Below are 15,590 nucleotides of genomic sequence, written 5' to 3' on the forward strand. Positions count from 1 at the left end.
GATTTATCTGTTTTTGATAGAATCCGGGTCTTCGTCTTGTCATGTTGTATTTACAGTTATAGAAAACAACATCAATAGTTTCTCCAGTCATCGTTTGTGTGTTATGTGTTCTTAAAATACCCTGATCCATGAAGAAAATCTCAGTAAGGAATCCAGCAGACAGAATCAGCGCCTTTTCTGATACTGACAGTTTTTCTGAAACTTTAAAAAATATAAACAAGTTAGTTTTTCTTATTTTTACTGTCCGTCTTTCATATTTGTTTTTAAAGATCAGATTTTAAAAAGTGGAGAGTTGCATTGAAATCTACAAAAAAGTCGTTTTATACAATCACATATTCGTAATTCATCACCCCGGAATTTACGTCAGCGGTTGTCTTTTTTAACCAATTTTCTAACCATTTTTTCAGCTAAGGAATCATGTCAGCTGGAAGGTCTTTGATATTTACAATTTAATTCTTTACATATATTCTTTGCTCTGTATCTAACATATTGTAAAGGACCGTTAGTATTCAAAGTAATTGTAAAACATTAATATCTTCAAAATAATGTGTACTATTACTTTTTCTATCTCGATTGCGTTTTTTGTATCTTTGTAAAGTATATCATTAATGTTCTATATACGTTTGCTGCATCATTGTAACAGTGTTGTTTTTCTAACTGTAGTCTTAGAAATCGGCACTAAATTCTATTTTGCCTGTAACACAAATTATACGTACTCAGGTTGTATCCTGAACTTGGATACTTTTCATTCAACTGATAATTTATATTTTTTAAACTATGTCTAAAACGCATTTCGGAATTGTCGGGTTTTAAACCTCTTTTACTGGGTTCTAATTAGTCCTTACAAACGATAAGTCAGATCTGCTGGTAAACAAAACAGGCGTATTGTAATTACAAAAAAAAAAACCAATCAAATAGAAGAATCGTTAATTTGAATTTCACAGAGTATCCGAGATTTTAGTGAAAAAAAGAATGAAAAGATTAAATTGAGAACCAATATTTTGAAGATATAACGGACAACACAGAAAAAAAACCCAATATGGAAACCAAACAAAACACTACACAGATACAGACTGAGCAACCCTTCAATCATTGAAAATATGATTTGACTTAATAAGCCCTTTCTGTCCACTAGTCACCCCGTTGTAAAAGTCCTGTAAAAACATTGAAAATACGGTTGATAGTGCCAAGACACTAAAGCAGATTGTTAAATGTCTGACTTAATAAGATGGAATATTCTGTTGAGCAACGATTCATAATATCGTCGTATATATGTTTTGTTTCAAGCACATCGTGATAGTTTTGTGTCAAACACATCATCGATATGTTTGGTTATAAGTCTATTATTGATATGCTTTGTTTCAAGCACATTGTCGATATGTTTTGTTTCAAGCACATTGTCGATATGTTTTGTTTTGAGCACATTGTCGATATGTTTTTTTCAAGCACAGTCTCGATATGTTCTGTTTCAAGCACATTGTCGATATGTTGTGTTTCAAGCACATAGTCAATATGCTTTGTGTCAAGATAATCATCGATATGTTTTGTGTCAAGCAAATGGTCGATATGTTTTGTTTCAATCACATGTTCGATATATTGTGTTTCAAGCACATGGTCGATATGTTGTGTTTCAAGCATATTGTCGATATCTTCTGTTTCGTGCACATTGTCGATATGTTTTGTTTCAAGCACATCGTTAATAAATTTTGATTCAAGCACATAATTGATAAATTTAGTTTTATACACATTTTCTAAATGTTCTGTTTCAAGCACATTGTCAACATGTTTTGTTTCAAGCACATTTTGGATAACTTCAAAAACAGATGATCGATTGGCTAACGCAAAGTGATGACAAAAGCGCCACTGACAAGTTAAGGTAACAGGTACGTAAATGGCTTGTCCTGTGATTTTTAAAAGAAATTGTATGCACGTAGAACTTATTGAAAGATAATGAAAATTCGAAAAATTTAAGTTGGTCACCGATCTAATTTCCGAGTTCCAGGCATTTGAAAATGGTAATGAAACAACATAAAGTACATAGACATAACGTCAAATTTGAACAAAAAATAAGAAATTTCAAGCTTTATTTATGCTGCAGTTTAAACCAATCCTACGATTTTTCTATAAAAATCAAATGTTTTTAAGGTACTATTTTCCTTTCTTTTGATATATAATTTTCATGGGGTTACCGAACTCCTTTTTCATATATCAGCCGTTGAAAGGGTGTTGTTGACATGAAAAGAGAGAAAAATCATGACGTTGCCGAAAGGATTACGCAACGTCAAGGCTATTTCAGCAAAATTGTAAAGACAACGACTGCCTCATTATAATTTGTTTGGCTATTCAAATGCGCTATAGAGCATATTATTCTGCCTGGAAAAGGATTGATAACCTATTATTGTTTATTCAGTGATTATACGAGGTCCTAAGTATTTATAACTCATTTCTGGAAAGATCTATCATTAAAATAGATTCTCCGAATGACGAGATACATTCAATGTTCACATATTCGACCACAATATTGCTGCTTCACAATATTGAAGGCGAAATATACCGCGCAACGAGAAATTGAAACTTATAAGCCGAAAACTTACTGACAATGTATTGTGAAAAAACGAAAAACGGCCAAAAGATAAACAATAGTAAATAAATGGGGAAATGTGTCCATGGGACACAGATGCGCCCGCTTGCATATGATGTTATAAAGTGATATTACTAAAAAACTTTAAAAGTGACGCCACCAAAATTTAAACTAGATATGTGATTTTTTTTAGTAATCAGCATTGTGTATAAGTCTTCTAACATTTGGTTGAGGCAAACTGAAGTTAGAGAACGGAAACCAATTTTGGACGGTACGACGGACGGACAGACGGACAAGTGTTAAAAGTAATGCCCCCTCCGCAACGGCGTGTGCATAAAAAAATCACAACATTTAACTTTTAATCCTCCGATAGTTGCAGGAGGTTATGCATATAAAATATATAAAATTATGGTTCAATGACAAGAGAACTCAACATAAACACATACTTCGATCCAAATAGTACTGGTCATTTGCAAACTTAAGGAGTGTGTTTAATATGACATGAAAGGAGATGTGGGATAAATGTAAATTATAAACAAAAGATCAACAAAAAAAATATTTAAAAGTTTGTTGCATATTATCCCTACTTTTTTCTCCATCGTTGGTTTTGTTCCGTTATTATAGTGCGAACAGTGCATAGATGTGAATATCTAAAAACAAATGTATATAAATTCCAACTTATTTATCATTGGTTTTTTTGTTATTCGGCTTCGCCGCGGTTGACAATGTTTTCTCGGAATACCAATCTGCTCTATCCCCCACTCAGCTATGTGTTGTTATAAATTGTTCAACATAGACTTTGAACACACTTTATATGACGTTCAGATAAATGTATCCAGTCTAGATTTTTTAGCTGTAATGATCAAGCTAACAATGTACTGAATAGAAATGCTGCGTGTGATTTTGAAGAACCGTCTTCGAGGGATTTTCACGTATGTATTAGATGTTGCAGAGATTGGAAATCGCCAACAGCTTTAGGACCTTGTAATTTATGCCAACAATAGTCCTGTTAGTACGAAAACTTGCGAAAATTGAGAAGAAATACGTAAAGCAAAAATAAAAACTCTAATTCTAAATTTTTATAGCAGCATTTGCACATGTATATAAACAGTATCAACTGAAATCGAAATAACTGTAATTCCGAAATTTTGCGCAATTTAAAATGAATTGATTGATGCAAGCAGAAATTTCTATATCTTCAGTATAATATATATATATACTTAGCTAATTATTTTATTTTTGAAGTGGCGGTAGAGCCGTAATTTTTAATCAGCGGATCTATATTTTTCCCTGCCGCTTTTTCATGCTGAAAGCTTGTAATTTACAATGGTTCATTCAATTCAAATTGACTAAAAAGCAACGTGTATTCATTTCTTTTAAATTTTCGTTCATTTTGAAAGACAGTTTTACTTCGGAGCTCCCGTTTGTTCATGCGGAAGGCCCCATCACCATTAGTCATTACGATTCTCGTTCAAGTTTATTGTCACTTTCTCTTGCTTACCCGTCTGAAGTAATTTCCGACATTATATTTTACAAAGGAGTAGGTTCGGGAAGGACCGATTTTGGCCTCAAATTTCAGGTTCATCTGACGAAAGATTTTGACCACTTTTTAAACACTTAAGTGTCTATTTTATTTGAATTAATTAGTTTATGTGAAAGATTTTAACAGATTTAGTCATCAAAAACGATCCGATTCAAGCTCAAATATGAAAAATCTACCTAATATGCCGAAAAATGTCACTTTTCAGATGGTTTTTGGTAAAAATTAAAGTGGCCGCATCCGTGTTCATCCTCAACCTTTATATATGTACGTATTATTATAAAATACAACTTACATTTCAATATTAAGGATGAACACGAATGCGGCCACTTTCGTTTTACACGAAAACCGTCTAAAATTTAACTAAAATGCTAGAATTATGAGGATTTCAGTAGTTTAGCACGACTTAATGGTGCTAGTACCGGATATTTGTGCATTGTATTGTCAAAAACAGCCCATATAATTTATGTAGCAGAAGCATTCTACTGTCCAATAAATAACTAAAGGTTTACATTTTAACCATTTTGTAAAACTGCTATATTTTGGGGCCAAAAAGGGGTCTTACTGAACCTACTCCTTTTATGTCACACAGAAAGCAATTAAACTCTTTTGCTTTTCAATATTTTTTTTACTATAAATTATTTGTTTTAAAATAGCACTAGTACTTTCATTTTCAAATTCTATTTATAGACCATATCGCGGACGTGAAAGAAAGCACTGTAAAGAAAGATTTATGTTTATATTTATATGAGAAAATGGTTATATAACAGTTGATCACAGTTATAACAGGAATATCAAATTAAAAAATATTAGTATTAACCTTTTTTTTTTGTGTCGAGGATTGAATACGTCCTAGCCGTTTTCACTCACGTTGACAGTTGTTTTGGGAAAATTTATTTCTTTGAATGCAAATGAATGAATGTAAGTCCGTGACAAAGTTTGCTATGGAATGTCAATAAATAAAATGACAATATATAGTGTAAGCTTCAATTTGTTATTGTGGGAGTTTACGTGTGTAATGCATGTACGTGTTTATGATATTCTTATCAATATATAGTCTACTACATTTCGTTTTCACGTTACATATCAACATTCCCGATTTTTTAAGTCTCTCTGATCTTTGCCGATTACCGGCGTATAGTAAGTTCATGTATGGACAGTTACCCCAAGGTATAAACAAAACAGTTCCGAGATCCATTCTATGTACTTTAAACAGTTTTGTAGAAACATAGTTTATATGCAAGCTTTAAGTTGGTCAGCTATTATTAGTAAAGGACAGTATAAACCCAACTCAGTCGCTCTTCGGCCATCACGACATGCCAAGTTTCTTTCATTTTCATAGGAGGAAAGCAATGTTTGAATGTTACAAGATATTTCATTTTACATTCTTTAATTTTAGCTATATTTTGATGAGATGCATTCAATACTCTTCCACCAAATTGACCATTATTCCGACGAAGCGGAATATATTCCGACATCTTGAAAATATTTTTTCTGGTGTACGGGAGATAACTCCCATAGCAACAAACCCCGATTTTCCCGTTTTCCGCTAGAGGCGGTCATTTACGTACCTCTCACCTTAACTAAAACAATGTGAATATGAGTTTTTAAAAGACACTTACTTTTGTCGATAACTTCAAAGACGGACAACTGATCGGCGAACGCAAAGTGATGACAAAAGCGCCACTGGCAAGTTAACTAAAACAATGTGAATATGAGTTTTTAAAAGACACTTACTTTTGTTTTATTTGTCCAAGCTTGAATCAACTTGATCTCTTCAATAAAATTGAGAAAGGAAATGCGGAATGTGTCAAAGCGACAACAACTCGACAATAGAGCAGACAACAGCCGAAGGCCACCAATGGGTCTTCAATGAAGCGAGAAACTCCCGCACCCGTAGGCGTCCTTCAGCTGGCTCCTTTAAAATATGTAAACTAGTACAGTGATAATGACAAAAACTGTAGACAACAGCAGCAGAATGAACCAGAACAACGATAAGGTCTTCTCCGTTCCATAAGAGTTTTGTGTTCATTACTATTCGTATCACTAAAGGTCTTGTTCTGCTGCAACATAATCTCCAGCAACAACTGGAATCATCTATATCAAATGTTATTAACGAACAGTTTAATCTCAACGCTAGAAAATATCGTTACAGGATATAAGCAAATAGGTGTTACAAAATCTGTCTATCGTTTTATGAAGCAAAATTTGACATTATTTGTTTGTGTATCACGTCTCATTTGGAGGACATCTTCAATGATTCTATGCAGGAAAGTTTCTGTAAATACTTGATTATCTATCTTTACCTTGTTCCTGTCTCAGCTTTGCCCTTCTGTCTCTCGATTTACTTTTAATAGCATTTCTATGTGTATTTTAAATGAGAATCGGAATTTTGAAAAGGGCTCTAAATAATGCAACGATTCGAGAATAACATGCATGTGAAAAGTATATACATCAACTATATATATTGCCGTCTGTATTTAAGCTCCATAAGGAGATAAGAGCCCCATGCATCTATCAAAAACTTCATCTGTCATCAATGCTTTTATGTTACCCTGCACCTTATATTTTATTCAACTTAAATCTAAAATATTATTTAAACATTGTGTTTACTTGTGTTCGTTGGTAGACAAATCATTTCAGATAAATCTTAATGGTTAAAATCTGAATAAATACACAACGTAAAGAAAACAAAGCAGTTTCTGAAATACTTTTATTATGATTTTAATGGGCATCTATACCTTTACATGTATCTCTTTTATACAAAGGAAATTTTCATTTCTTTTATATATTCATTAAAGTGATGACAAAAGCGCCACTGACAAGTTAACTAACACAATGTGTATATGAGATTCTAAAAGACACGTACTTCTGTTTTATTTCTCCAAGCTTAAATCCACTTGAACTCTTCAATGACAAAAGCTGTAGACAACAGCAGCAGAATGGACCAGAACAACGATAAGGTCTTTTGAGCTCCATAAGAGTTTTGTGTTCATTACTGTTTATTCGTATCACTTAAGGTCTTGTTCTGCTGCAACACAATCTCCAGCAACAACTCGAATCATCTATATTAAATGTTATAAATGAAATGTATATCTACAAACTTGAAAATATCATTACGGGATAAGTAAATTGGTGTCACAAAATCTGACCATTGTTTTATGAAGCAAACTTTGACATATTTATTTGTGTATCACGTCTCATTTGAAAGACTTCTTCAATGATTCTATTCAGGAATGTTTCTGTAAATACGTGTACCTTGTTACTGCCACATCTTTGCCCTTATGTTCTTTGTGAAAAATAAACAACATTCCACAAAACACAGCACATTGTCGATATGTTTTGTTTCAAGCACATTGTCAATATGTTTTGTTTCAAGCACATTGTCGATATATTTTGTGTCAAGTACGTTGTCGATAACTTCAAAGACGGACAACTGATAGGCGAACGCAAAGTGATGACAAAAGCGCTACTGGCAAGTTAACTAAAACAAAGTGAATACGAGTTTTTAAAAGACACTTACTTTTGTTTTATTTCTCCAAGCTTGAATCAACTTGATCTCTTCAATAAAATTGAGAAAGGAAATGCGGAATGTGTCAAAGCGACAACAACTCGACCATAGAGCAGACAACAGCCGAAGACCACAAATGGGTCTTCAATGTAGCGGGAAACTCCCGCACCCGTAGGCGTCCTTCAGCCGGCTCCTTAAAAAATATGTAAACTAGTACAGTGATAATGACAAAAACTGTAGATAACAGCAGCAGAATGAACCAGAACAACGATAAGGTCTTTTCCGTTCCATAAGAGTTTTGTGTTCATAACTGCTTATTCGTTTAGCTAAAGTTCTTGTTCTGCTGCAACATAATCTTCAGCAACAACTGGAATCATCTATATCAAATGGTATTAACGAACAGTTTAATCTCAACGCTAGAACATATCGTTACAGGATATAAGCAAATAGGTGTTACAAAATCTGTCTATCGTTTTATGAAGCAAACTTTGACATTATTTGTTTGGGTATCACGTCTCATTTTGTAGACATCTTCAATGATTCTATGCAGGAAAGTTATTTGTCTGTGCTCTTATAAGCGGGAGGTTTGCCAATCCATAAAACTAGATCCAAGCAATCTGTTTTCCTTAAAGTGTTCTGAACCAAGTCAGGAATATGGCAGCTATTATCAAATGTATCTATGTATTTGGCGATTGTTTTTGTAGCAGTTCAGTGTTTCTGTTGGTCCGTTGTAGTCCTCTTATACTTGACTAAATTTTACTTTGTGATCCGGATTCATTTCAGCGGTATACTACTATTGTCTTTATTTACTATGTTGTTTTCGATAAAGAAAAACAAATCATCAAATTATATTTACCGCTTTCTTCTACTGCGTCCATAATTTGCTGATTTTGCGAATCACAAATACTAAACTTGTACCCTGAGAAATAAAATTGAGTCTATTAAATATATGTACGTTTGTATTATTGGATCATTACATATTCATTTGACAAAGTTATGTCCCTTAATCAGCTGATACTGTGACCTTTATCATGGGTTGTCATTCACCCCTTAATTAATTGTTTTTATTAGATGTCTTTTTCTAGATATATAACTACATTTTTTTTTTTATTTTAACTAAAATTATTATCTGTTTTGGCATTTATTTTCTCTTTAAAGATGATATATTTAGTGAAATGTATAGTATCATATTATTGTGTATGACTGTTTAATTGTATTTCATTTAACAATGGGGTTCTTTCATTTGCTCAAATTAACTTTTATTCTAAATTTGATATTGGCATACATTGGGTTTAGGTTTCAGTGTCATTTTTAAAAATATTATTATGAAATACTGGGCAAATCATTGATTTGACGTAAATGAGTTTTTATTCAGATAAAAACACAAAAAATATTTTCAAAAGTACTTGTATAAGAATACTTTAAAATAATTAATCTTATATTATTCTATCAAGATGTTCCAACGGTGGTTATAATTTTACAAAAGAATATTGCATATGCTTTTAGCCAATAAGACGGTAAATAATTATAGAATATAGTAAAATGAAATAATAATCATAATTATTTATCTCCCCTGTCTTAATATATTATATTAGTAGCAGAACAAGTAATCCTCGATTTCTGTTAAAAAATTAATGATATATCAGTTCCATAAATAAAGCTCTCAAAGCAAATTTAATGAACCTACCTTTTACACCAAAGTTCATCAGATGCTGTTTAACAATAATTTCGTCTAAATTCTCAAGTTTTTTCATAGCTTCTTGAGTATCATCATGAGGTCTGATCTGTGCCATTATAGTATACAGCTAAATAATACAGTATAGCACTAGAGATCTTTTAAATGTAGTTCGTAATCCTAATTATTAACCCTCACCGAGGAGCCAGACTGTTTATGTTTTATTACCAAAGATACCTTCCCGGTGTTAATTGAGAACTCGTTGACAAGAAAAGTAGAGTGTGTCAAAAAAAATTAATTAATAACTAAGTACTGTTTGATAATTATATCATATTACTGATGAACATTTAAATTGTGTGTAAGATTTAATCTTTAATTTAAAACCTACATAATGCAAGTACGCATTGGTATACTTTTTCCTATTTGTGATTTTCATTTCGTATCAAAAGACAGCACTTGTACCTGTCGAATGATTTTTTCAAACGTTTTTGACACATTTTGAAATGATTTATTGGTATTGCACATTTAATTTATATTGTTGGACTCTTATTTTGCTTGGATGGTTTTTGAAACAAATGTTTATTTTGACGATTAGTTTCTGTAAAACTTGCACAGCTTTGAAAAAGTGGGACATATCAGAATTGAGAATAAATGTATTAAAAAAGATCTTATGGCTTTGTCGTAAACAAGTATATATGAATTTATCATAGCATAGGTCAAAATCCAGAACCTCAAATTTGCCTAAATTTCCAAGCCAAGGGTCATGAATCCTAAATCGGACGGCTTCGGTGCAAATTTTAAATTTAACAGATTATTAACAATCCAGCGCTCTTGAACCTGAAAATATCCTATGATTTTTTAATGAAGATACAAAAAATGATATTGCATTCAATACTAGTTACAGCCCGTAACAGAGAAGTGATCGAATTCGCGTTTCTTTACCGTCAGAATAAGTTACGTTATCGACAAACTTATTTCAGAAGTGACATAATTTAATTTTCTTCATCGACTAAATATTTCATGTCCGATGTGTAAGCTTTCATTGTTTAGGTCGAAGTTTTTTTCTTTATTTCGTCTATAATCTATACTTTCGTTTCCATGAAAAGGCAAACATAGCTTACGTTTACATACAAGAAGAACGAATTGCACTGTACATGCTGTAGTTTATACATTGTTTCTTTGAAAGTTGTTACTAGTATAAAGAATTATTTGCATCACTTTATCCAGGTTCATTTAATTTTAGAAATCACCGATTACTTATTATACACTGCTTGCACTGTGAATATTTATGGGATTCAACACTGTAATAGTTTGTCTTTCGTCTGATGCAGAATACCCATATCTTTTCTTTTTCATACCTATCAGTTTATTATGTCCTTGGGATTATGTCAATCATACATTGTTGCAATACCGACATATAAAAAAGAAGATGTGGTATTATTGCCAAGGAGACAACTATCCACAAAAAGACCCAAATGACACAAACATTAACAACTATAGGTAACCGTACGGTTATGCTTGTACTTGGTCACAGAAAAAACTGAAATAAATTTCTTTCAAATCGAAGCAAAAAATACAAATGTACCCTTTAACATTTGAAAATTGCTCTTTATCTTAAGTTATTGACGAATATTTGAAATTTAAACCTCTATAAGATGTGATGTACGGCATTTCATTTTATCATTGGTAATGATCCATATCTTACAGAGAAGAAATATTCATAATTCTCAGAAAGTTTTCGTAAATATTGTTAGATACCACTAATCGTTCCAACAATCAAGACAACATAGACAAACAGGGAAACAAATATGAAAATGAAAAGATATGAATTAAGTGTTAGCATGTTCAGAGAGACGGCACCCAATTTACTAAAAAATACTTGATGTTTTAAGGAACTGTAGAGAACTCCACAGGTTTTCAACAAGGGTAGAATTCAAAACCTTGAATATGAAAGCCTCGAAATCCATGATACTTTTTCTGTGCGGTAGTTATATCTACAAAATCCAATCATGTACACGACATATAATACATGTATATTCATACATGTATATTTATATATTGGAAATTTATTTTTGTTTCCAAGCAGAATTATAAGGTTATGTTTAAGTGCCTCCATTCACTATAAATTGTAAATTGTCTTCTTAAAAGACCAGCAAAAATAAATGGCACAAGTTCACGTAGTCATAAAAAAAGTCGTATAATTTACGTTATCGAACAAAAAATCAGAAATACGGAATATTATAAGTGAATGGTTAGGATATCCGTTTTCCCTACACGTTTTAAAGGTCAAAGAAAGATGTTTTCCCTGATACAAACGTTTTAAGAACTAGCTTTGTGTAACCTATAGACAAATTCGACTGTATATAAGGGAGTTAATATTCTTACTCTGATTTGGAACTATCTTATAGAATTTTTTTAGTAATTGAGAACCTATGTTGTTTATGGGTAATAGGTGAAATGTTGCATGATCCATCAAAATGACAGCAAGCGCAGTTTTGCAGACGATTTTTATCTGTACACTGCTAAAAACTGTCAGGTTCCTGGCCATGGTATATTTTGGAGAAATTATTTTTACTGATTTTTACTAAAAAAATGATCTCTGTGTGTGCCATTGCAAGAAATAGTTTTGCTAGTTATTTTGTCATATTAAAAAAAATTCTTAACAAAATTTTCCCGTTTAAACTGTACTAGAAAAAAGTTTGGCAATTGTGAAACGGACGAAGAAATATTCTAACAGAAGTACAAATACCAGTCCTCCCTTTTGTGTATACATATGAGAAAACATTTCAAAGTTATTGATTGAATTCAAATCCATCACACATAATAAAGGACTTCATTCCTATCAAAAACCTTTTTAATTGTTTACCAGTATATTTCTTTTAGTTTTGGGTAAAATTGTAAAGGAAATAATACATTTTTTTTTGTACTATCAAGACGTCTGTTTTTTCTGTTCTGACATTGAAGAAATGACTACTTTTCGCCCAATCGAAATGATGCATGGACATATTTTGTTTCATATTATTAGAATTATTTTCAATATTATCGGTATTAAACTTCATTATCGACATATGAAAGTTTGTCAGCATTGTCAATCTTTTTAACGTTAAAGTACCAATAGTTCGGTCACTACCCAATTTAAGTTTGTCGATAACGTAGCTAATTTTGACGGTAAAGAAACACCAATTCGATCACTTCTCTGTTACGGGCTGTAGGACTAAAAAGAGTTTTTCAGTAGATGCAAACATTCTTTCCGGAAGGGTCTTCATCCACCTAACCGTTGAATTTTTTTTTTGTCATTACCTATAGCATTATCATTTTGCCGGTTCGTTCAGTTTTTCATCAAACTTGCACATATTTCTTACTTTGCCTATTGTTTTACTTAAAAATGTATGTAGCGATACTTCTCTTAAAAGGATGTGTACGATATTTGCATTGCCCTGCAGATTTATTGCACATCTCTTAACGATATGTGAAGGTTCCGTTTATCCTCGAATCGTTTTTCTTAACCTTCTCTACGCAAGTACGTATTGGTATAATTTTTCTATTTTTGTTTTCCATTTTACGTCATAAGACAGCACGTGGACCTGTCGTATGATTATTTCAAACGTTTTTAACATATTTTGATATAATTTATTGGTAATCTACACGATAATTAATTTTGTGTCTTATTTTATTTGGATTTTTTTTGAGACAAAACTTGCTCAACTTTGAAAAAGAAAATATTTCTACCAAGAGAAATATGAGAATTTAGAAAACATGTATTAAAAAGATATACCAGTATGAAGTTATAACAAATGTCGAAATCTAGAACCTCAAAATTACCTCAATTTCATGGTCAAATGTTATGGATCCTAGATAAAAAGACCCAATGTCTATAATATATATTGTTTAAAAGTTATTCCACCAAACATCTTATTTTTTATATTTAAGGGGAGAAAACTCTTATAAAAATCACTAGAGCACTTATACCTAGAAAAGGTATTGGCGTTGTGGCATCTTGCAACATACAGTTATTTTTCCCAAAACTCTTTTACAGTTTCTAAGGAGTTGCGATAACAAGTTCAAAATTTAGAAATTGAGCTAAACATTTGACTTAAACAAATTTCCTGCTTATGATTTCCTTGCGTACAACATTTCAATCCTAGTAGCTATGATGCGTTTCTCTCCTTCCTGCTAATGAACCAATACATTCATATCAAAAGCGACTTACGGTTTAGGAGTTACACCATCGTACCACTTATGTCAAAAAGAGAAGTACATTTTAATACATGTAGCCAGACAGCTTCGGCACAAATATTGAATTTAACAAATTATATTGAGGAAGAATCGATAACTTCATCCCTTTCTAAAAAGAAGCGATAACAAACAAAAAACAGAATATGGGTGATAACTCCCATATGGAAAAGTGTTCAATTGAAAACGGTGATATCCAAAAGCGCAATAACTGTTCGATATCATATGCAAAGTATCATATTGAAATGCTGCTAAACAAAAGCGACATTTCAGAAACAAAACTGGTGGAAAAAAAATAATTGAGTGAACAAAATCAAAATGTCTTTCAATTGAACGGTGGGAATTAAACGCATCTGCGACAAGCGGGATTTGATATCAATGCCGCCACAGCGTTGACATGCTAGTGATCACTATAAACAAACTACATAGACCACTAGTCCACCATGGCCCTAAGTGTGATAAGTATGGTATCTCAAAGTCACATTATATTTTTTTCGACGTGTTAAAACCGTGCCATGGGATTTTCTCAGATTTATTCCTTGAACTTAAATAATTTTCACTCGTGTCATAATGCCTTGTACGAAAATCATTTTCACTCAAATGATGATTCCTAGAAGTACAATTATTTTCACTCAGGTTATGATTGGTTGGTGAAAGAAACAAACTACAGCTAGCATATGTTTGTCATTAAATATCACATAATCTTTGTTTCACATTAGAACTTTTGATTTTTAGAAAACAACATTTGTATGGGTATACTTACTCTGTAATATAAACATCTATGAAAATAAGTATAAGTAAAGAACAACTGGTGGGACAATGATCTGAAATGGGAGTCAAATTATTAACGATCAAGTTATCAATGCATTCTAAAATAAACAGTAAACTCCATTGCATAGCTAACAAAGCTGCAGCAATTTTATGTTACGCGTGTACATTTACCCATATGATCCCCTGTTGTCCTTCCGTTTATTGTTTTGCTCCCCGATAATTATATTAGTCAATCAATAAATGAAATGGAAATATTAAATGTTGGCTTTGATCGTTCCTGATATAGGTAAATCCTGAAAAGAGCGCATTACATTTATAGCATATCAAAAATTAAAAGGGGTATAATTGCCAATAGTGTTGTTTTCATTCAAAACTCTTTTTGGCCATATGAGAAACAATTCAATCTATTTCATTTGACTTTGGAAATTCTACTACGAAGTCAGAAATGGTGTTTGTAAAGGCATTGAAATCGTCTTGGATCACTATGTTACATGTATAGATGATATGTGTATACATCTTACACTTTAAAAAATTGAAATTTATGATGATTCATTAAATTTCTACTGACTTTGATGCCCAAAATTAACAGGTTTTATGCAATTCAAATACTATTTTTGTGCTATTTTGGCATTAAAGTTCATTGCATGATATTTGACAATTAGTTCGTCTAAATTGCAGGGTTTGTTGTACCTGTTTGGGTATCATCATGAGGGCTGATCTGTGATATTCTAAAAAAAATATGTAAATTTTTACCCCTACCGAAAATTTAAAAAAAAAAAATATTCATCTTTACCAAGGAAATATTCTGGTTTACAAATTTGTAACACAAAATTCTGATCTCGTAAATGATTATACTGTATCACATAACCGATCTTTGTGTGTATTTTAATTCAAAAACGTATCCATTCAATGCAAGTAAAACATAAGCGGAAGATATTCAAACTCATCATAAAAAAAAATGAACGAAAAACAAATATGTAACGCATAAACAAACAGCAACCACTGAATTACTGTACAGGCTCCTGACTTGGGACAGGCACATACATAAATAATGTGGCGGGGTTAAACATGTTAGCGGGATCTATGTTTGTGTTCGATCATACAGTATAATAAGTCGGTAGTTGCCCGCGAATGGATTTTTTTTTAATTCTTTGCGTCTTATTTGTTGATTGCAGTTGGTTTTTGTTTTGTGTCATGTGGAGATATGATGTGATTTTGTTTTTCTTTTGATGTGTTTGCATCTTAGATTGGGATTGCACCGAGTTATTTCATGATTTCT

The 15,590-nt window shown here is 32.0% G+C and overlaps 2 long non-coding RNA genes across 2 annotated transcripts; both read right to left on the bottom strand.

The window, feature by feature from the left end:
- Positions 1–6,136: 6,136 nt before the first annotated feature.
- On the bottom strand, positions 6,137–9,476 carry LOC143055451 (uncharacterized). Its single transcript, XR_012972036.1, has 3 exons — positions 9,320–9,476; positions 8,489–8,551; positions 6,137–6,218 (listed from the first exon to the last, which is right to left on the bottom strand). It is a non-coding gene; the product is annotated as an uncharacterized LOC143055451 (long non-coding RNA).
- On the bottom strand, positions 6,818–7,976 carry LOC143055452 (uncharacterized). Its single transcript, XR_012972037.1, has 2 exons — positions 7,645–7,976; positions 6,818–7,186 (listed from the first exon to the last, which is right to left on the bottom strand). It is a non-coding gene; the product is annotated as an uncharacterized LOC143055452 (long non-coding RNA).
- Positions 9,477–15,590: the final 6,114 nt, after the last annotated feature.

Source organism: Mytilus galloprovincialis, chromosome 12, assembly GCF_965363235.1.
Source record: "Mytilus galloprovincialis chromosome 12, xbMytGall1.hap1.1, whole genome shotgun sequence".
NCBI classification, from domain to species: domain Eukaryota; kingdom Metazoa; phylum Mollusca; class Bivalvia; order Mytilida; family Mytilidae; genus Mytilus; species Mytilus galloprovincialis.